The sequence below is a fragment of the Thunnus albacares genome, chromosome 9 (genome assembly GCF_914725855.1).
Source record: "Thunnus albacares chromosome 9, fThuAlb1.1, whole genome shotgun sequence".
Taxonomy (NCBI): domain Eukaryota; kingdom Metazoa; phylum Chordata; class Actinopteri; order Scombriformes; family Scombridae; genus Thunnus; species Thunnus albacares.
Genome location: NC_058114.1, coordinates 8,471,684 through 8,493,347, shown reverse-complemented (window position 1 = coordinate 8,493,347; position 21,664 = coordinate 8,471,684). Strand labels below are relative to the sequence as shown.

General features: G+C 38.9%; 1 long non-coding RNA gene across 1 annotated transcript; it reads left to right on the top strand.

Annotated features, from left to right (window-relative positions):
- Positions 1-316: 316 nt before the first annotated feature.
- Positions 317-16,826, top strand: LOC122988326. The gene is made up of 3 exons (XR_006404770.1): positions 317-327; positions 9,989-9,991; positions 16,716-16,826. It is a non-coding gene; the product is annotated as an uncharacterized LOC122988326 (long non-coding RNA).
- Positions 16,827-21,664: the final 4,838 nt, after the last annotated feature.

Here is a 21,664-nt window from a genome sequence, read left to right as displayed (position 1 = left end):
TAAAAAAGAAAACATAGAGAAACAAAAGCAGCAATACAGAAAATCCCATTGTATCTAAGACACACAGAAGAGTCGGTTATTCAAACCATTTCTGGAAGTGGAGTTTGTTTACACCACATTTAGCTCAAAGTTTAAATTACTTAACATTGGCCATTTGCAAATAACAGCTGCAATAATAAATCCAACCAGGAAGCGCAGGAGGCAGGGAGCTCTGATTGTAGGATGTTCAGTCTGATTTTTAAAAAAGAAATCTTGAATGTATTGTAAAGCTGTAAATTGATCATTTTAGCATATTGTACATCCCTTTTACACAGTAACTTCAGTGTAGTGACCAGGCTCTGGCCATCCTTCTCCAGCCGTCACTGCTGTTTGTCACTTCTGTTTGTTGTTCTTAGTCATGTATCTATTGTTGTAGTTGTTGTTGGTGTTGTTGTTGTTGTGCTTCCCTGCCCCCCCCCCCCCCCCCCCCCCCCCACTGAATTGAATAGTTTCCAGTTAGTATTTTAGTAGTAACCTTTACATACAAAATGTTTACACAGTAATCTAGAGTGTTTCCAAATAAAAGAAAACTGTATAATAGTCTAAGAAGTGTGCAGGCAGAGGGCTGATGAGCAGAAAATCCTCAGTATTTATAACTTTTCATTTCACTCTTTACTAAAGACTGCTATTGTCTTCAGTCAGTGCCAAAAGCTCTGTTATTAAATGACAAAACATCATCCCAACATTGTCACACTCAGATTTTATGCATGTTTTTGCTTAACTGATTGTGTTAACAGTGATGACAGACGAGTATTTCGTATTTTAAGTGACAAAGGAAAAGGGGTTGGAGACAGCACAAAGCTTTCATTGTAGTTTTGGGATTACAATCATATATCCAGTGTTTCATTTCCAATATTTTGACAGTTCCCAGTCTTTCTTTTCTTGTTTGTATTTGCTGCAATAAAATAAATGATTGACCTCCTTTAACTTTTTAGCACTTTGTTGATTGTTGCACGATTTTCTTGTTGTTTATGGTATTTCTTATGCACTTGTTGACTCAATTTAATTGATAATAATAATTTGAAAAAACTTAACACCATGGCTCTTTCTCATTGCACTTGTACCTGGTCAGCTACTTGAGAATTTGTACCACAGCTCTTCTGTCCTCTTATGCTTCATCGTCTTGTCTTATTTTAAGTCGCTTTGGATAAAAGCGTCTGCCAAATGACTAAAAATGTCAACGTGAATATTCTCATTAAAAAACCGCGAGTTTCACATTTCTGTGAGTCGGGGCTGTTTTTAGTTGTCCTTAAACCATAACCAGGTGGTTATTATTGTAACCATGACGACAAAGGTTTCTTAACCTTAAGCAAGCAGTTTTTTTTAACCCCTAACCAAGACAGCATAAACATAATTATTTTTCAACAGTGATTTGTAGTGGTTTTGGAAAGTACAGCCAAGTATTTTGTCATTTATTCTGGAGGACTTGTTGGACTTATTAACTTACGGTCTCATAATTCAAAAGTAATGTGACCTCACTGACAGACAAAGATGTTCTCTGTTTTTCTGTTGACACAGGTAACCTATATGAAGACAACAGAAGAAGCTTCAACAAGAAGATTGCTACGAACAGACAGACGGGGAGCTTAACTGAACTACAGACAGACAGGAACATGTTCAGCAGAGCGTGGTACCCATAAGGCCTTGCAGGGGGCCAGTGGGTGGGGTTACAAGAAGGCGGAGATGAACTTGACCAACCACAGGCCGTCACCCGGGGATATAGGCTCCACTCACCACTGATCTCCAGGGTGACTGACAGCTGGACCAGCGCCTCAAACGCCGGCATCTGAATCCTCATTGGCCCACAGTACTGGTAAGAAATGAGGAGGAGAGAACAAGAGCCATCATATCTCAAGTTCTGAGAGCTTTGTTTGTCAGTAACAGCAGCTTTTCTAATTATCACCCTCACTCTGGAGCAAGTGGAGGGGAGATGAAAAGGGAAGCTGAGGTGAATGAATTGTTAGAAGTAGGAAAAGAGGTGGAGGAGTTAAAGAGGTTAATCAGTTTAACGCAAGGTAAATGGAACATGGTTATTAGAGTTACAGAGGAAAAGGAGGTGCAGGAGGAGGAGGAGAGACTGTTTACAGTCTGGAGGTTATTCAACTTCTCTGTCCTGTTGAAGCTTAAGTATAGAGGATGCTTGAATTAGTCTGTATGAAGTGTTGTCCGACCACATCCAAAGACAAAATACATCTGTATACGTGCTCTGAATGGCCAAACGTGGAGATCGGATAAAAAGTCTGCTGTCATAGTGTCCTTCTCGCTGTTGTCCCAAAGCAGTGAATCATACAACTCTGGATAATGGCAAACACTGGTGGACAATTGTGGTGCTGGAGGAAAAGTGCGTGTATATGTGTGTGGGTGTGTTGGGGGGGGGGGGGGGGGGGGGGGGGTTGCACATTGATTGTTAGATTGCTTACAAGCACTTTAATTGAAACATACTTACATACATAGACCCCTACATATACACACTCTAGTCAGAAACACTTGAGGCTATGCAGTTAATAAAAATCATTTTGTGTGTTTTCAACAGGATTTTGTTCAATAACCAATCTCATATTGTTTCACCTGATTTCTGTGGCCAACATCACACCATGTGATAATAAGCAGGACAAGCAAACAGGTACTTAGGTGCCATTTAGAAACAGCAGCTGGTAGATCAGCTGTGAGCTATGAGGTGCAGGAGGAACCTTTAAACAGAAACCAATTAAACCAGGACTGATAATAGTTTCAATGAAAGAAGCAGTAAAAACATTGAGAGACAGCAGTGATTATGTATAGCAGGGATTTTTTCCAAATTTAAAGATGATTTTAGGTTATTAACCAAGAACAAATATAAAGTAAGGTGGCACTTGAGAAAATGCTTTTGAATCATTAAAACAGTTCATCCATTGGAGGCATGAATATGCTTAAACCGTTCATCTGATCTATAATCAAGAGATTATGTGAAGTGAACATTTTGGCCATGTTGGGTCGATGGTGCAGGACAAAACTCATGAGGTGCCCAAAATAGTAAAGCTTCATCCTCTGGGCAGCATAAATGTGTTCAGTGAATTTCAATGCAATCTCCCAATTAGATTTTATTTCCGTGGCCTAATTGTGGCACTGTAGAAAAAAGGAAAACGATGTATTTATCTTCCTGTGAATTGTGAATATCCTGGACAGAATTCATGTAAATCTAGCCATTAGGTGCTAAATACTGGGTAATAAATTGTGTACAAAGTAGGGGTATGCCCGAATACAAAAACATTATTCGGCAAAGTGCAAATAGTGGGTTTTATATGGATATTTGTTTCATACAAATATTTTAAAAAATTATTTGTTGGGGGTGTTCACCAGAGATAAAGCTGAGTTACTGACACAAGCAAAATGCTCCCAAGGGACTCTCCATAACCTGTTGTTCCCCTTCTCTTTTCCACAAAGTTAGGTTGTAAAAAATAGGCAATAAATGAAAAGTACAAAGCAATAATTGCCTTTGAAGTTCCTCCCTACACGTTACACGGTGTGCTGTCTCTGTGTTATGGGTGTATAAATAGGAAGAGGTCTGTCTGCATGAGGTGATAAGTAAAGTTTTACCTCAGTAAGTAGCGCAGTTGTCTATGATCTGGGAGACTCCAGCTCAAGACCCAATGCAGGTACCTCCTTTGTACGGTAGTTTATTCATGAACACTTATTGTAACACTTTAATTTTCTAATATGTGTCATAAAAAACAAAAACAGGATTTTTAAGCCTCTTTCTACTTTTATTTGAATACAAATACAGATACAAATACAAATACTGGGATCTCTGCACATCCCTAGTACAAAGATGACCATTCGAACAGAAGGTAGCATTAGAGGAAAGCTCTAATGTCCAAAATGAAATGTCCTCTTTGGAGCATGAAGGCCTCTAGCAAATTTCAAGGCAATGTAATCATTAGATTTTGATATTTCTTGTGTACAAGTGATAACTTTGGAGGTGCTGGATAAAAAGGAGCCGAACTAAAGTAATAATACACCAATAATCCAAAAATATACAAACATGTCATAAACTAGGTATTCTTCCAAATTTAGTACAATTTTTAACTGAATTTCCAGAATGTCAGCAGAAGAAAATTCAAATTAATGCGTGTTTCCATCCACAGCTGTTATGTGAATACTTGTTGAGTTGGGTGATCAAGATAAACAGCTAGCTGGTAGCATTATTTTCCCAGTTAAGCCCATCAAACCACTTCAGAAGACATGGCCACTGTCAAACCTCAAACAGTGAAAAATAACGTAGAAAACATGATGGAAATATGACATTTCTGTTTGTTTCATGTATTAATTTGAGGAGTGTTACAGTCTCCTCATCGGTTCACACAGATCTGATGTTTTTGTGTCTTCCGAGGAGCGGAAACCTTAAGTGGACATTTAAGTCACATGTTTCGTGTACATCATGATTCAATCTCTGAATCTGTTTCCGTTGTACTTTGCATTTTGCTTTTATTGATATTTTCCGATTCAGCTGAGCATAAATTTTTGTTGTGATATTTTGAGATTTTCAGCATTTCCGCTCAGGTTTTATTTACGTATAAATTGTAAATACAGGTGGATGGAAACACACCTTTTGTTTCTTAATCTTCTTAACCTTAACCTTTTGTGCAGTAGACAGTTGTTTTAGCAATCAAAGGGAACTTCAAACCTATGACCAGTCCTATTTGAAATTATGCCACATTTCAAATAGGACTGGGTTACTATGGGTGAGTAATCTATCACAGAATATTAAATTATGAAATCAATACATAAACAATAACTTCAAAGAGCGCTAACACTCATTAGTTTAGGTATGTAACTAACCACAGTCAGTTATGTAAATATTTCATATTGCCCCAGAGTTAGATCCACATTCTGAGTGAAATGACAACATGATGAAGACAACAGTCGAACCTTTATGAAGAGCATTGTGGTACTCGAATGACATTATTGGGCTGTATATGTTACTCTCGAGAGCAGTCTTTCTCATTAAGTTCCACATTTCTCCTGTGGGAACGAGGTTTATTGCCCACAACATTCAGAGGCAAAGATGAATCTGTCACCAATTAGATCTCTGACTAATGAAAGATTATTTCCCATTGTGCCTCTTCCACATCCTTCAGAGCAATTTGCTTTTGATAGCTAACCAGAAGCCAAGAGTCACAAATGCAAATCCTTCTGATTTAACTTTAAATTAAATAATGGTGGATAAGTATGGTTTCCCGTCATGTGTTTTGGCCTCCAACAAGGAATTCACCTGAAAAGTAACTCGTAACTAAAGCAAATAAATATGGTGGAGTAGAAAGTACTAGTCTGGCATTGCCAACCTCTCAATTTACTTTTGATTTCCAAGGGGCGTTATCAACAGGAGCAAACCAAAATGCCTCTGGACACAGATGGATAGACCTACATCCAATCAGAGCAATGAAACATGTGACGTAGCACTGAGCGACTTACCAAATCGTGCTGGAAGTACAGCAAACACATCTTTCTTATCAACAAAAGCTTTAAGTGCAGCTCTTTGTTGTTCTTTTAGAGAAAATATACCATCCAGTTCGTTTAATACTGTTGCTGTAATGAATTCAACAGACCATTCCACACATAGACTGTAAAAAAATATGGACTTAGTTACCATGACGTCACCCACTGGTTTGTGGACTGCTGTTTTGAAGCCTCAAGTTTAGTGATTTGGCTATTGTCATCTTGGATCAACCATGGCCATCTTTGATTTTTGGAGCAGAAGTAACCATATTTGGATGAGAGGTTGGAGTCGCCCCCTGCTTGCCATTTGAAAGAATCAGGTTGAAGGCACTTCTGCATTGGATTCACATTTCAGACCGGTAGCTGCCCACTTGGTTCCACATCAGTGGCAGCCATCTTGGTTGATTACAAAAATGCCTAAATGGCACTCCTCTGTACAATCATCGCATCAAACCCGCCCCATGTTAGATAAACAGTTGTGATTGGCCCAACCCGGGCCAGGTTGGCTGCAAATCTGTCTGAATGAGAGGATGGCCAGATGCATCTGCCAGAGCAAATAAAACATGAGCCTGCAGATTTGTGGTTCCCACGCTAAGAAAGTCCAATATTTCCCTCTGAAATGTAGTAAAGTGGAAGCATAAAGTACCATAAAATGGAAGTACTTAAATAAAGTACAAGTACTTGAGTAAATGCACTTAATAACTTTCCACTAGTGTTAAAATGTGATCTTTGTGTGTTTGTGTGTGTTTGTGAGTGGGTGGGTGTATGGGCCTCATTGTGTTTTGCTCCTTCTGTCCTTCCTCTCTCCTTCTCTCTCTCTCTCTCTCTCTCTCTCTTTCTGCTGTTGCCATGGAAACCAGTCCTACTCATCCCCATTCGCTGAGTCAGGAAAAGGAAGGCACAGTTTGACTCAGGTGGTCCAATCAGAATCACTAGGTGGCATCTCAGACCCGTTTACCAAATTGCACCCAGCTGCTCGTAGCAATTTGGAGATATCGACTCACATTCAGCTGTCTGGCCAGCTTTCTTTAGGGGGAAGACCTTACCTTCAAGAAGCATATCACTGATGTCTCACTTGGCCTTGTACCTCCTAATCCACGATTACACTCAACATGACACAAGTATACAGTAAAGTGGATTTCAGTGGACTTGCTTCTAGCCATTTGACCTCTGCTTGTTTTTAAATATCCCAAAAAACATCCACCCTAAAAAGTAATTACATTTTCTTTTAGCAACCGTGCCTTTTTCCTTGCCATAGCAACTCAAACTGCTTTTCTCTCTAAAGCTCATTGCTGATTTTCTAATCCATCACTGACTGATGTCCAACTCCAACATCTTGTTTCAAAAGTAACATAACACTTAAGGAATGGCTAAACATTTTGAGAAATATGATTATTTGTTCTCCTGCCTTTGTACTATCCCTACACTGGAGCTCAGTGAGGAAATGCTGTCAGGGGAAACACAAAGAGGGAATTTTATTCTAAAAAAGCTATAACTTAGGAAGAAACTTGAAAACCAGAAAACACTGAAGCATCATATTCGCTTTAACCAAACTGAATTTTTGCACAGAAGGAGGAATGTGGATTTTGTCTCTTACATTTGAATCATGTTAGGAAAGGATTTCTTTACTGCCAGTAGAGAGAGGAGGAAGAATTTTAGTGACCTATAACTCTTTCAATGTACATATGGGCATATGAATACTGTATTAAGACAGACTTGGAAAAATGTGAACCTATCCCTTCAGTATGGAGCTGATAGGTGATTAGCTTAGTTTAGCATAAAGACTGGAACGTGGAGGAAACAACTAGTCTGGTTCTCGCCACCTACCACGTTGTATCAATAGACTGTAAAAAAAGATGGACGTAGCGAGGTGTGACATCAGCCATTGGTTTACATTGGAACTGGTTTGAAGCCCCAAATAAGGAGTGTGGGGTGTTGCCTTTCATGCTCTGGAAACATGCCCTACCTCGCTACCTCGGACCGAATTGGACGCTAGCTCACTGGGATCACAGAGCGGTGCACACTTGGGCTAATGCTGGCTACCTTAGCGAAATTGTGCTGACAAGGCAAGTATTGTAGTCAAATAACATCAAACTTACCAAAATATTCGTCCAACACAGCAGCTGTCAGTCAACGCCCACATGGCAGACATCAAAGCTACTATAAGTCTTCAAGTCTACAACTATAAGAGCAGTAATTTCCAAACTGACCACCAGCACACTTATTGAAGGGCCTGAATTTAGCATTTGAGACCAAATGACTCTTTGAGAAGTTGACGCTTTTTGAATGGGATTCAGTTAGAGCTAGCATCAAGTGGCCGTTGGTTGCACTTTATGGTATTTCCACATTGGTTTCAGCCTTAAGCCATAGTGAATGCCATTTGGTTGTACCTCATTTCTTCATGTTTAATTCGTATGCAAACATTTATGTAAAAATGACAATTTGGGGTTTTAGAGGGACAAACGACAGTTTATCCATTAGCCTAGCACTTCTCAGGGCGATGACAAAGACACTAGGAAGTCTCTATGTGCTAGCTGTTGTTCATCAAGAATAGTTACATCACATAACTCCCTGTAAAACTAGATATTGTTGTTTTTACATCACAAACAACAATACAAGATGTTGTAATTAGTGATTGGTATTGATCTTCTCATCTGACTCTCAGTAAGAAAGAGAATACGCTTATTTGCCGAAATGCCAAACTACTTCTTTTAATGAGCTAATGACACCACTTCCCGGGACCTTAAATGTCAGGGAGGAACATTTGATTCACTATGACAATCATTTTCAGTGCAGTGTCTTTCTGAAATACACTTACAGTACATAACTGGTTGTTGCAAAGAGTGAACATGAGAGCCTTTTTCTATTTTGCTGTTGGTGGAGCTCATTTCATGCTCAAAATAATTTAAAACACACCATGGCTGCATTATTTCTAACCATAGGCATTGGTGTCTCCCACTGAATGAGAGTTTGGAGGATTTATTTAAATGATATTGAAAGGAATTTCATATTGAATGCAGCACTGAGATAGCACAAATAATGTACTTTCTCTGAGTATTATTGAACTGCTCTCTGTTGCTGATGAACTGTTTTGTTGCAATCCTGCAGAGACAAGTGAGATTGATGGTGTGTGTCTAGATAAACTTTATGCTATCTGTATTCATGGATTCCAACCAGCCAGGTACAATGAACTATTTCTGCAGGCCATGATATAATTGGTTAATTTGTTCATCCTGGAACAAAAATATACACAAGCTTACAACTTCATCCCTTGAGATTTATGTTTTCCCCAATGAGTTTTTGGGCTATACCATCTTCCCTCCAACATGACAGAGCTGTAATTAACACAACATAAAAGGGGAGAGTGTATTATGGATGACGCAAATTTTCATATAAAATAAAACTTACTGTTTCTACCTGTGAGATTATATTTGCAATATTTTCAGTTTTTTAAATAGCTTTAAATAGCTCCTTTGTGAGTGGCATTTGCTGTAATGACTCCTTCATGATTGCAATTTCTTTTCCATAAAAGAGGACAGTAGAGCAACAGAGAACAGTTGGGCAAGTTTACGGTAATTGAAGCAACTGCAAATGAATCCATGGGACTGAATCTTCAGTCTGAGCTGAAGTGAACAGAGTTAATGGTTTTTGTGAACAACTCTTGTATGAGTCACTCCTGGCGCAACATTACAGGAATATCCAAATGAGAAAATCCTGTCTTAATCACACTTAAGAAAGCAATTTTGAGTTTTTCTAAGACTGAAGGACTGTTGCTGAATGCAGTGTGTGTTGTCAATCAAGCTGGAACATAACAGTTTGCACATCACCCTCAATCTGCTGCAATGATGTGATATTATTTAATCTGATGGTGTGTTTCATTGTGGATGGGACTGATGAAATGTTTGGCTGGAATCTGTCTTGCAGATACCAGGAAGAACTTCACTGCAACAGTTATACATACAATATTGTTCATTGATGGATGGTTGGATAGACAAATGAATGGGAAGATAAGATAATGGCTAACGGCTCATGCAAACAGAGTTACTTGAGCATTCACAGCTTTGGCACAAAGTTTAATATCATGATCTGCTCCATTATTGCAAATATCTTCAAAATGCACCAAAAACATTATTCAGCGAATGTAATGCTTGCAAGATTATTCAGCTGTGTGAATAGTCAGAATTCTGTGTAAAATTGATTTGCAATTGTAAATTGTTTCAGGACATTGCAGTTTCAAACTGCAGCAATGTCAAATTAATCATTTTGTATACAACTAAAAGCCAATTGTAACTTGTTTTAAATGTGCAACACGACAACTGAGGCACAACTACTGTTCAAATTTGACGAATTGTTTTGATGAAAAACAATTGAATCCACATGAAACACTAGTGTACACACAGCAGGTGTTGATATGTGTTGAACGACCAAGTTTGAAGTGCCTTAAACATTAAGGTTGTAATTTGATTAAGGCAAGAACGTGGGTAAGGCGTAGTCATCGCTATCATACACTGATTATGATAATGTGATCGTATGCTTAGTCAAAGTATAAGCTTAATAACAGTAACATATTGTTGTTGTTGGGTGATAGTTGCATTGAAAGATGTTTTCAGTGACCTGGAAAAAAACTAAAAATAGGCACCCTTTTGGGTTGCAGAAGCACATATCAGGGACGGGGCAGAAAAACACGTGAAGGGGGTGTGGAAGTAGTGAGAAGGGACAAATTAGGACTGTGGGTATAATTTAGGGAATTCCCTTTTTGGCCAGATGATAGTTACAGGCAACATGTGGCATTCAGAAAGTTCACCTTTATAAGTAAAACTGTTTTTTCCTCTTGGCCCACATATATTTTGGAGTTTATCCAAAGGAGTTTTAAAGTGTTTTATGAGCAGCAGTGTCTTTCAACTGAACTAAAATATGAAAATTGACAAAACTGGGCCCAATAGGTTTTCAGCTGACATCACTGATACAAGGAGAAACCCTAATTTATGTTACAGATTGTCACAGATAAGTTTGTAGACAGACATTGACACTGTAGTGGTTCCAAAAAATGTAAGAACAAGTAAATATAATCCATTTGCATCCAAGGTAATTCCTTATTGTTACCCGCCAAATAAGATGTAATGTTTTCTTAGAAATAGCATCTCCAACTTCTGTCCCAACAAGTCCAGCTGCTCTTAACGTTCTGGATATTCATGGCCTGGATGAATGAAAATCTTCACAGACATACTCCAATTTCTGCATTTCTCACTACATAATCCAAAAACCATATGGGAGTAAATGAGAGTATTAAGGAGAGTTTGTAACTCTATTGTTATTGTTTGGGGTCTTGGAGACTCTGGGCGCTCTTTAACAACTCAAATAACATCCATAACATTGTTTTATCAGCTTGATACTTCGAGGTGTTTCCTAATTTCATGAGCATTGGTTATAAACATAATTTTGATTTGATGACACTTTTCAGAAATTACTGGAAATGACACATTAGTTCTGTGATTGGTGCTAACAGGACCTTTTACACAGCAGCACTATCCCTCCCAAATTCCAATTGAATCTGACTCTGGTTAGTTTTCCCCCTTAGTGCGATTCACTTGGGCAGATCTGAACACAACAATCATTACTCAGGTGCAGTCCAAAACAACTGTACCAAGACCCTTTAGAGGAAGTGGTTGGTTGAATTTTTCCTTGTGTGAAAATAAACCCAAACCAAGGGGAAACCAGCCAACCCAACCAACCCATTAACTGACTTAGACCAGAACAAACTATAAGTTTAAATAATGTCCTTATTTCTTTATCAAACAAAAAGGAACATACAATTGTTCATGTGTTAGCTCATATAACATATAATATATGAAATATTTGGTGTAATAACAATGCTTTATGGTAATTTCTGTGTTTTGTCACTTTTGTGTGCAATCCCACTTTGTGGCAAAGGTTACCAGCTCAAACCTTTTTACATATCGAGGTCTATATGCTAGAAAGAAGAAAGAAAAAAAAAGAAATATTTAAATTAAAAAAATGTTGCAATATTTGCAATTATTTGCATAATTTTTACACATACAATACAGTGGGATCTGTGGAACCATAAATAATGATGAAGTAAAGCCAATGTCAACAAAACACAAGAGTTAAATTATATCAAAATCGCTCAACATCTTGAGAAGAGTGGAAATATTGTGCACATATGTCCATGAGTGTATCCATCCATCTCTTGCTTTATCCATCTTCATTTATGCATTTGCTCCTCTGCTGTCTTCTTTCTTCAGGTATCCTTTCTTCCTCAGTGATGGCAGTAACAGTCGCCATAGCAACAAAGAGCCTACAGAGAAGAGAGAGAAAGAGTGAGAAAGAAAAGAAAAGTGATAGAAAAGGGAAGGAGGGAAAACTTTAAGGTTGAAAGCTGCACTTCATCCATCTCTGCCTCACAGCATCTGTCTTTCTCTGTACAACTGTTTTTTTTTATTTCTTCACATACTAGATTGGTTTCCTAGAGCTTCTCCTGGAGCTTTCATCTGTTCCTTCCATCTATCCCTCCAGCTTTATCTCTAATCCTTCAGCTATCCCTCTGTATCCTGGAGTTAAGGGCCAATTATACCTTCTGGGTCTGAGAAACATGTTTTACGATACACACAACCATACTTTCCTCTGTGTGTGTGTGCGTGTGTGCTATATGCTGCAAGACTCCTCCTCCATTGTAAACAGGATAGGATGGATTCTTGCTTGAGGTAAAAACTGCTTGTTAGCTGCATTATTTACTTCTTGTTGTGGATGTTGCTGAATCAAAAGTCGATGTCATGCAGAGTGTCTCCTGACTGGAAGATTGTCTCATTATTAGATTTAATTCTGCTTTTTATCCTGCAATTCCCTGAATGCTCAACAAATGTTCTCCATTTAATTCTGAGGACATTTAGGTTTTAAGAGACTGGAAAAAGTCAGTGGGCGTTCACATCATTTTCCCATTCTAAACTGGAAATGTGAAAATGTTTTGCCCTTGTGTGGTGTACAGGCTATATGCTGGAGAGGAAGAGAAGAGAGAGAGGGAGAGAGAGAGGCTGTGTGTGTGTGTGTGTGTGTGTCTGTTTTAATCTCATTCATATATTCATCAGCAGGCAGAAGTGCTGACGCAAGTGAGAGGGTAGAGGAGGCATGGAAGTGAGAGGCAGAATGTGTGAGATAAAATGCAAGGAGAGAAAGAAATCCAGAGATTTATCTACCTATCCATCTAGAGCGCTAATGTGATATTCAACATACACATTAAACATACAGCAGATAGATGAATAGTGGATGGAGAGATTGGCGGAAGGAAAAGACAGGGTGGAAAATAGAGGTGGAGTGTCCTGGAAGGATGAAGACATTTAGAGAAGAGGACACAGAAAATCAATTAGCTCTCTCCTCTCCTCTCCTCTCCGCTCTTTTGCTCTCCTCTCTTCTTCTCTTCTCTTCATTTCTCTTCTCTTCACTTCTCTTTGCTTCTCTTCTCTTTGTATTTATACAGCAAACCAACACAATTTAATATCTGTAAGATTTATTTAGGATCAATGGGCAATTAAATCCTATAATGCAGACCAAAAAATAACATCATTAATACACACAGACTGACAAATAATGTATTTCAGATTGCAAGCCTACATCACAGTGTATCCAGCTTTCTGTTCTGTCTACCGTTGTTTACTCTTATGCTGAAAAAGAGAAAAAAAAAGGAAGAAAAAGGCTACAAAAATCAGATAAGACAGAAATCAGGTCAACGAGGCGGATAAATAGAGAAAACTGCAGAAAAATATAAAATACTTAAAAGGAGAAGAAGAGAAACTAGAGGATAGAAAAGAAAGGATGACATGAGAAATTTCTGACCTCAGACCATGTCAGTCATTACCCATAATCCATCAGGAGCATGACAAATACTGTGCAGAGTTGGCTGGATCATACAGCTAACCAGGTGTGACATGGATCAAGTTTCCAGAACTGTAAAGAGCGATTACACCAGTAAAAATAACATGAATACATGTCTGTAAGTTAATTAATTAACAAGTCTGGTGATGTTCACCAGAAAGTTTGAGGCCTCGGTCTGTACAGGCTTGTCTAATCTTGTCAGATTTTGTTTGGGATTTTATGAACTTAAAACTATTTAGGTAAGAGTTCAGCCCTGTGCGTAACAAATTTCCATTACATTTAATTATATTTACTACAGTGATATGTCTCTAGGACCTATTTTCTTTATTTACACAATACTTTGTGGAATTAATAAATATCACAACAGTCTGAATGCAGCAACCAAGACAATAATTTGAGCAGAAAAAATTGAGCACTCATGGAGTTCCCCCTGAGAAGGATTAAATTAAATTAACCAGATTACTTCTCAAGTTTACTCAGTAGAATTTGAAACCATCCCCCTTGCTAGCAAAATGAACAAAATGTATCCCCCCCGTCCAATCCCCTAGTAGCAGAGAGAGTGCAGGGGCAGAGGGGTTGTTTAGTTGAATATGTTAGACTGGTCTGCCTGAAGTGACGACAGCTGTGAAATATATGTAGCCTAACTGTGCTATGTATTGATAAATACATGGTGCTGTCCATGGTACTGAAGTTGAGGACAGATTTGTAATTGCGCCCGTCCTGCCCTTCTGTCAGTTTTGTCTTGGGTCTATAATATTCTCTAAACTATATACTATAAATACTCATTTATGCACTATATTGTAGCAGATATACTCAATAGAGTAGTGTCACCTTCATGATCGAAGTGACAAGTAGCAACGTGTTGTCACAGAAGAGCAATACGATCATAGAGACACACTGCTGCTGGTATAACTGAACAATGGCAGACATTTATAGTTATAGAATTTTTACTTTGGTTTAGTTAGTTATTTTTTAGTTATAAATTCTTAATAGAAGCAGAAGTTTTAAAATGCAGACTGATTTTGCAGTATGATTTGGAATTTTGAATATGCTGATAATATAGAAACTATTTATATTGTAAAGCTTTAAATTAATGCATTTTTGGGATTTTTATGATTGAGATGTTTTGACAAGCTAAACTTTAAACATAATTGAGTATATGTTTGCCCTTGTTATTCATTTGTAGTATCAGTATTTAGCTTGCCATGTCCTCAGCTTTATCCATGATTTCTTGGTACAGTCTCAAACGTCTTCACAGGCCACCATCCCCTTTGTTAAAATTTCACAAATCGATACTGTTGTTTTTCTTGTGAGGACAGGCTGGTCTCACAATGAAGTTGTTATGTGTAGCGGCAGTTTTGACCTCTTCAGACTATTTCCCTTCTCCATGCACCTTAAAAGAAGGTGAAGTTGTACCAGAAATCCTTACTCTCAATGATGAAACACATAAAAAAACTCAAACATGAACAAAAAGAAACCCAAACCCTGGCCCAAACTCTTAATTTTAGAAACAACACTTCACCAGCTGATCTCTGCTCACTGATAACCTTTTTGAAATAAAAGATTTTCAGCAGGACACCAATAATATTATCAGATACAACTCATTTGTGATAAACCTGGAAATTTTAGTCTTGCGAGTTGACAAGAACCATCCAAATATACAGTCTAATTATTGTCTCAGTTTACAACTTCATGAGGGAAGCCGCAAAGCTTGGATGCAGCTTATCTGGCCAGTAATTATTGACATATCTGGCTCTAAACCAAAGTCTTAGAAGGACAAACACACATCACCAACCTTAGTCTTCACCATTCACTCCATGATATGGTACAAAATATTGTTTTTCCACACAGGAACATATGTTGAGATGCTTTGCTACTGAGGAATATAAACAGTATGTTTGTCTAGTACCAAAATAAAATCAATGACTTTTTGAAAACGACACAGCTCCTCTATGCACGTAATTCCTCCAGTTAGCTCAGCAGCCCCGGTGCTTGAAACAGTTCCCTTAATCATCCTAAATACAAGAACCAAGTTGCCACGCTTTACTGCACTCCAGTTACCTAGCAACACCCATTCACAAAATGCCATATAAGGCATAATGCAGTATGGAGGCTGAATGTACTCTCAGATTCAGAGAGAGAGGACATAAAAGAGATGTGGCTTTTCAGAGAGTAAATAACAAACCAGTGTATCTACTGTTCTGTTCTGCTTTGTGTAGCAGGGTTTTTATAAAGAAACATCAGAGGCTTCTTGCTGTTCAGCACGTTGCAGTTTAATACCACCGATGACCACAAAGAAGTAAATTTGCCCTATGAACTTTTCTGTATACATGCTTGATAGCTCAATAACAAGATTTGTGTCTCTCTTAACACATCAACAGCCGTGTAAAGTGCACCTTTACAAAGGTCCATTTAAGTCCTATACAAGCTGGACCTGCTGCATCCTACCTAGTCTACACTCCTCTATCTTCGTCACGCACTGCTGCAGATTGCAATGTCGTCCAAGTACCAGCTCCTGCCTACTATGTAATCCCATCCCATGTCCAGTATTTCCCGTCCTCCCTTCCCCTGTCCCTCCATCAGTTGTTCAGCCTGTTGGCCAGCCAGCGAACCAGCTAGCCAGCCAATTAGTCATCTCAGTGGGAGCCGACTAAAACTCGGTCTCTTCCCACACCTAATACCTAACAGATCTTAAGGCTTACAATGCAGACAGTAATGGGCACTGTGCACAAGACAGCTTTATAAACTGCAGCTTTTGGCCCCAGAAATAAATAAAACATAGTGATTCATGAAACTGTGTTTCCATAGCAACCGTGGATATTTCATATTGGCAGGAAGAAGACAGTGGGACAAGGCTGCCTACTGTTCTGCTCCGCTCTTGTCGTCTCTCTTCTACTCTTATCAATTATTGTTGTATTCTTAGATCGTTGTGGCATCAGACTTGTTAATGGACAAGAATCACTGACACTAAACCCCACTGTCACTCAAAATATACATAGTAGATTAAATATGATATCAGATACCACCAAAAATAAAATAAACTTTTATTAAGCCTGCAGTGGAAAAGTCTTCCCAACTTTGCTGATACATTTAGAAGCTTTCAGCAAAATCATTACTGCAAGGAAACTTCTAGCAAATTTAAAATGTTTTTCTGACCATGGGGAATGATGTTAACATGTTGGCTTTCAAAGCATTAGTACATGTTGGTGCAACAGATCCTGCTGCATGCACTGCTGTCAAAAAGGAATGTGTGAACAATCTGATGTCATCACAAGGAGGAAGTAAAGCTAACTTTGCAAACGTAGTGTTCAGAGCAAGCCCCCAAGAACAGCGCCGGGCTGTGAGGCCAATCTAACATAGCGGCCAAACCGTGTAATTACAATGTCATGTGACGCTATTGGGCCCAAAAAGATTTTTTTCCAGAGACTTACATTGTGAAAGAGACGTCCGTAAATCAGCGGATACATTTTTTTGAGCATCACAACCCCCGCGAAATGACTTGTCTCACTATCAGAATTTGATTCATTCGGTCTGATCACATTTTGAAAGCCTAAAAGAGCCGCACAATTGAATTGTTTTATCCCCATTCAAGTTAGCCGGAGGGCTAAACCGGAAGTAGCCGGCTCGGCCGGTGAAAGCCGCTAGTGTGCTTGCTCTATGCGCCCAATGATCCCGGAAGATCTGGGTAATTTTATATGCAGAAGTGGAACTTTTTTGGCTTCATGCGCCACTGAGCAACTTTCATAGGAATGAATGGGGCCCCGCCTCCGACACTGTATCCAGTTCTCTTTATACATCCATGGTTCAGAGCAGGCTGAAGCCCTGGCTTTTGACTTTCTGAGAACATTTTTACATATGTTAATGTCATGTTTTGGAACTTTGACCATGTTTAACATAGACATCCAACATCATTATCATTATTAGTATTGTCACTTGGGAGTTGGTGAAATCAGTGGAGTGGAAGTGGTACAGGGAAGCGAGTTGGAGACAGAATGAATTGAATAACTCAAATATAAGGGAAAGAAACTGGCACTCATTTATATTTTACGTTATATTGGTACTCTTTCAGGTTCCTAATGGAAGGAAAAAGACACATTCCTCCTTTTTCTTTGGGTACTCAGGAAAAGCACTCAGATTACCAGGCAAGGGAAAGCCTGGGTGCTGTGTGTGTGCAGTGTGTGTGTGTGTGTGTGTGTGTGTGTGTGTGTGTGTGTGTGTGGAACTGCCCCTCACTGCAGTGATTAGAGTTGAGTTAGTGTCTCTATGAATCACATTATCATCTTATATAACTTATTCATGGACCTATGAATTATAGAAACCTCAATGAATCGTTCACCTATATGTGTCATCTTGCAGTTCATGTGTGCATTTATGTGGACTGTATGTATGCAGTTTTACATGAGTTTCATGCGGTGTTACCCCTTTACTGAACACTAGTTGTTGTGTTGTGGTACCTGGTGCTGTATTTTGTCCTTTGGTGTAGTACAGCATACTATGGAACTGGCACAGTGAGCTGTGCGGCGTTGTTTGTTTCCCCTCATAAAAGCTGTAGAAACATAGTAGTGCTCTTGACCCTTGAGCCAATGTGAAGTTTTGATTATATATTGTAACATATCATTAGAGTCATTAGAGTTTCAGTTTAAAAAGTTGACTTTTGGTAAAAGCTTTTACAGTTTACCTGAGGTCTTCTTGGTGAGTCATGTAAGACTCAAATTGAGTTTAATTAAATTTTTGGATTAAATATTATTTTTTTTCAGTTTCTTTCTTAGGAGCATTGACTTTGCTTTTGCCATCTAACTAACACACCTGATACAATATTGAGATGTGTCTTCCGCCCTCAAAACTGTATGCATGTAGGTAAACAGCTATGCAGCGAGCTTAAACACTTCCGATAAAGCTTAAAGACAGGAGTTGACCTTTGAAGTACTGATTCAGTAGCAATCTGTATTCCACACTGCTTGGAAGTCATCGGAATAACTGTGACTGAATGAATGTAACTGAAAGCAGAGACACTGAATGTTATAATGACATTAACAAAGAAACTTTAAAAGTATTGTATCGGTGCAGCCCTGAATTTAACAGTTGAGGTATTTTCACAGTGGTTGCTGCCGATTGCCACTGGCACGTCAATGTTCTATGTTTTGAGTCAGCGGCAGCAGGGTGCAACGTTGCTGCAGCAGCTCTGATCCTACAAGCCTGTAGAGTACACCACAGGCTTCTGCTATTACCTAGTATACCTAGTGCTAAATATAGGGTTGTTACTTAAAATAGAGGAAATAGAGAACAATACATAGTAAGTTTTTCTAACAAATATCACAAATGTTGTCCCAGACCAGATAATCAGACTTTGGAGAAGATGTATAGTACCAGGCAAAAGTCTGGACACACCTTCCCATTAACTTGAATGAGAAAGCGTGTCCAAACTTTTGACTGGTACTGTAGCTCCGATAAAGTTCTCTGTCTGTTCGCTGCTGGTGAGGAGGTGAATAATTGGAAACTCAGCTACCAGTAAAAGCAGCTCCTGTATCGTTTCCCCTCCTGTGGTTTCTGTGGTTGCCATGGTCACACAGCATGTCACGGAGGCAAGTTAAAAAAAAAGTTGAACCACCATAAATGAGATTCACGAGAGTAGTGACTGTGCCACTGCTGATCTAAGTGACACGGCTGCTGTTGTGTTTATGTTGAAAACAGTGGAGGCAGCTGCAGCAGCAACCGCTCTCTGTCTGAACAGTCTGAACACACATTAACAGTTACTTTACTGTTGTATTAGCAACACATCAGCCTCAGACAGCTAATATGATAGCTAGCTTACCAGTAAATGGATCACAGGAAAACTACCTTTTATTAAATCACAAATCAGCAGTTACAAAACAGCACCAAAAAGAGCACCACCTTCAGATAATGCTCCAACAATGGCATGTGAGGAGTACATAAGAGATGTAAAATGTTTGTGTGGTCTCAGATCTGACAAAATGATGGTAAAACCAACTGGTACTACTACTATACTGGTGACACAATTACCAATAATGTTATATGAATTATATGATTTTCTCAGGTTGTTCAACACAATGATTAAACAAGATATGCAACAGAAAGAAGGTTCATGTTGCCCAAAGCGAAAATAAGTAAACAGTAAACAGTTGTGTACAGAGCCATAGTCAGGTCGAATTCATTGCCAGTACATATTGTTCAAGAAAGTACTAAAGATTTGTTCAAAATTTAGTTAAAACAGTATCTCAAAACATTTCAGGAACCATAATTGAATTGTGAGTATGTAGACAAGTAAAAACTGGTGTAAAATATAAAATGTAAATCTGGGTGAAAGTAGAAATCACTGTTAATTCAATGAGATGAGCTGGTTTGTTTATTGTGTCTATGTAGTTATAGTTTGTATGTATAAGTGTGTATGACTATATTTGTGGTGGACCCCAGGAAGAATAGCCAGTGCTTATACTGGTGCTAATGGAGATCCTAAGAAAGAAAGAAAGAAAGAAAGAAAGCAGATTTGCAGTAGTGGCTTTGAGTTGCTCTGTTAGGACCTTGAACTGAAAATGACTTGAACTTGACTGAGGTGTCCTTGTTTACAGCTGCTACTTCTCTGAAAATCCAAACTTCATAATGTGACAGTGCAAGGTTTGAAGCTATTGATCCTCCCTGCAAAATTTTGTTGCCAAGAAGCTCTTCTCACCGGCTGGAACTGTATTTGTTGCTTAGCAACATTAACTTAGTGAGCATCTTAAACCTGCAGTGCGGAACCTTTACATATAAATGAACCGTTACATTCGAGCCCTCGCCAAACGGGTTCACACGACGTTGATTAAGCCTATCACCACCAGGTAAATCTGTATTTGACAGTATACAGACTTTTTAATCTTGTGCTGGGGTTGACGTTCCCGCGCTGGGATGCATACTGCACATGCTCTATAGGCTGAGCATGAGCACTAGAGACTTCCGGTTAGCTCTCTGCTAACTTGCATGGGGATAAAATAATTTAATCATGCAACTCTTCTAGATTTCCCAAATGTTATCAGACCGACAACAGTAGTGACGTAGTAGGCTTATGTACGTGTCATAAGTGCCGCACTCCAGCTTTAACGGGAAGCAACTATTGAGGCTTTAGTGATTTGATGACACAATTCTTTCGTCAGCTCTGCAGGCTGACGGTTCACTGTATTACATTCTGCTACCTGCAGGGTACAATCTCATACTCATATTGTCTCTCTGGGTTGCAATTGGGTGTGTATGTGTGCGTGTTAACGACACTCCTCTCTCAAGCTGCTTGTGATTACACTGTAATGACACAATTCTCTCAATAACCATCCTCCCCTGACACACAAGTGTTTGTATCTCTATTCTTTTCAGGGCTGTGATTACCCCTTGCCTTATCTTAACCATCACAACATGCCGAACCCAAACCGAGTCTAAACCCTCAAACAGGCCTTTAAAGTAAGGAGGAGTGGCCAAAATGTTCCCACTTTTCAAAAAACAGCTTCACTCTCAAGGTCTGAAACTCAAATTTGTTCTCACAAAGATAGAAAAACACACAGATTGGAGTCATGTGCAGAACTGACCCAGAGCTGCTTAAAATAATACATGTCCAGCTAGTATAAGAGTTTGGAAACTGCATTTAACAGCTCTATGGCCAATGTTGTCAGTTGTACTGTATCTGCAAAGCTGGGAATCCTGCCATCATGATTTTGCGAGCATCATTGTTATATTTCAAATCCAACACTGACAGAATAAGCATGAGGTGTTGAGATGGAGCTGCAATTTGGTGCTCAAAATAGTTGAGCTCTGTAAACGTAAAGCATTGTGACCTATGTTTTATTGCAGATACATGCTTGGCTCTCTAAACCAGAGCTGCCCAAAATAGGACCTGTGGGCAAAATCAGCTGAATCCAAGCTGCTTAAAATAGGACCTGTGGGCAAAACCTGGCTCTCATAAAATGAGTTTGGCCCACCAAAGTGTTACACAGAGTGTCAAGTGCGCTGTTTCTCATGTATTGTGTTTAAATTTAATAACTTGTCATCTGAGTTACTGCAGAACAAGGAGCCTATAAGCCTTATGTGTCTTGCAGTATTTTCAGCTTAAGCACCAATAATTAAACCTCTGAAAATATGCATGGCGACAATTTCAGCTACACCTGAAGGAGTTTGGATGTATTTGCATGGGTTTCTGCTCCTGGAGAATGACAGAAGAATAAAATGCTTGTACATTTCCTTGTATAGTATTTAATTTCTCTTTCACAGCCTGAGGGAGTTT